A 2,611-nucleotide genomic window follows, 5' to 3' on the forward strand; every position below is an offset into this window, starting at 1 on the left:
CCTGGGCCACAGGCCGCGCTTCATTAATGTCTGACGTCATCATCCGGAGCTCTTGCGTCACAAGGAAGAGCGCAGATGGAAGAGAATGGGCGGAGGGGTCAGGGTGACTGCAGGGCCGGCCTCCGCCGGCCTCGCGCCAGCCCGGCCCTCTGTCCTCCGCGGCCGGAAGTCGCCGGCTTCCGCGTGAGCGGCGCATTCCTCAGGAGACACATTCGGCTGCGGCGACAGGGAACCCGAACGACAGTGGCTTAAACAAAGCGGGGTCTTCCCGTCCTCCCCAGTCCAGGCCCCGGCTCCACGCGACCCAAGACGGTGCGCGTTCCTGCGTGGGCCGACGCGACCCAAGACGGTGCGCGCTCACCCAGCCCCAGCGGGCGAAAGGGAGGGGCGTGGCCACAGGGCCGAACCGGAAACACACCTCACCTCCTCTCCTCTATTGGCCAGGAATTGGTCACGTGGCCACACCTCGCTGCAAGGGAAGCTGGGAATTATAGTCTTTCTGGAAGAACCGGTGGCCGGCTAAGCCATGGGGGTTCTTTTGCTACAGCACAAAGCGGAAGAATGGACTTTGGGGGGCAGAGCCGTTCCCTGAGGGTGGGCCCACGGGATGTTTCCAAGCCATGAGAGCCGGTTCCACTTACAACTGAGTAATTCAAGATAAAGGAGGCAGAACTGGAGAGCGTGATTTTGGCTGGGTACAGGTGGTCATTGACAGGTCAGGAAGAGAACTCGGGTGATTTCAAACAAACTGGAATTTTAGGTCTACGAGATCCGTAAGTAATTGAATGATGCAAATTTAAAATTTAAAAACGAAAAAACAGCCAGCTCCAACTCAAAGGGAGATGGAAATTGCTTCTTAAAACATTTATGCCGCGGCAGCCAGAAAGGCCCACCAGGAGAGCCTGACGATACTTCTGAGCAGCGTTTGTGCTGTTGGGCTCTCTTCAACAGTCATTGCCTTTACTCTCTGGCAGGATGACAACCTTTAATGCATTTCAAAAGAGCCACGTATCCACTGTTGTCTCTCTGCCATGTCTCTCCAAACACACTGTTCCCTCAAACAACCCTTCCCTCCCATGATCTCCAATGCCACCTGGTGAGGCCCACCGTGGGGTGGACAGGATGCTCAATCCATCAGCCCACAGAGATCCAATCGGCAAGACACCCCTTCTCCGTGTGCACACCAGACCCCAACTCCACCCAGGAGAACTGTCGTCTGAAGGGAGAGTTGGGATGCAAATCTAGTCTGGCTTTTGTTCTGCTGAGACGTTTAAAAGTGAACATTCCGCATATCTGCACTCATAGAAGTCAGCGCTGTTGGCTGTGGGAGGACCGAGCTTTCTCTGTCTAGTTAGAAGCGATTTTTCCTGCACAATAGCCTCTCGCTTGCCTTTCACTTCTAGGAACAATGGTCCCCCGAGTCCGAGATAAAGACAGAATTGTCTGGCAGATACAGTCTAGGAATACAATAATGTGTTTCCAGCACTCAGGCACCCGCTCCATCTTTCTGAATGGGTGTCAACGTTTCTGCCACAGACAAAATTACAGGTCTGGGGCCTGGCATGCAGTAGGTGCTCAACCACATTTATTGAGCGACTGGTCGGGATGGACAATAAAATCCAGTGCAGACGATAAAATCTACAGAAGCCTTGTAGATGCTACAGGATGGTGCTGCCCCAACTGACAACCGCACCCCGGCTGCACCCCTGTTACCCAGTTCTCAGGTGAGAAAAGCATCTTTTGGGCATGTCCGTGTTCTGCTGTAATGGAGCGGGAGGAGGTGGGGAGGCAGTCACGGAGCCTCTTTCTGATAGAGTGCTGGGCTCTTAGCCATTCAGTCACTATTTTAAATGAAAGAATAAAAGGACTTGAGTGATGCCCCCATGTCAATGGGAAGCTGTGTGCCACGCCTGCAGAATTAACATCCAAACTAGGGGTTCGGAAGGGCATCATGACACCGTGGCACCTCATGCCATGATCCCGCCCCATCACTAACCAGATGCGATTTTTAGGGATGAGCCAACCTCGGGCCCTGGACATCAGTCGCCTGTCTGAGTAGTGGACAGGCCTTTGCACACAGGCCCAGCCCAGCCGTGCTGCGCCTCATGCCGCAGCGCCGGTACCTGCTGGGAGCTGGACGAGGCCGGACCGACCATTTCAGGGAACACTTGACGCGGGAGAAACGCCAGGCGCCGATGCTGGGGGCGGGGGAGCTGACGGCTCTGTCGCGAAGGGAGCACTGGCGGTTCTCAGACTGAGTCCCAGCCTGTCGGGGTGTCTGGAGCGTCCGCCAGCCCTGCAGGCAGTTCCCCCGACAGAGCGATGTGTTTGCTGTGGAAAGTCTGTGCGCCTGGACACTACAGCCCGGCCTCACGCGCCCGTGCAGGGTCAGCAACGCACGCCGTCTGGCCCGGTTCCCTGTGACCCATGCTCTTTCATCAGGGACACTTTTTCTGCGGAGAAATCAACATGATTTGGCCCCAGTGCGTCTCAGTGGGGACCTGCCGGGCACCCTCGGCCTTTTGTGCGTGAAGCAAGATGTTTGAGCTCATCCCAGAACCCAAAGCTGGGCTGGGCTCGGTTCCGATTCCCAGAGCGGCTGAGCACTGGG

Source organism: Pteropus vampyrus, unplaced genomic scaffold (genome assembly GCF_000151845.1).
Source record: "Pteropus vampyrus isolate Shadow unplaced genomic scaffold, Pvam_2.0 Scaffold189, whole genome shotgun sequence".
NCBI classification, from domain to species: domain Eukaryota; kingdom Metazoa; phylum Chordata; class Mammalia; order Chiroptera; family Pteropodidae; genus Pteropus; species Pteropus vampyrus.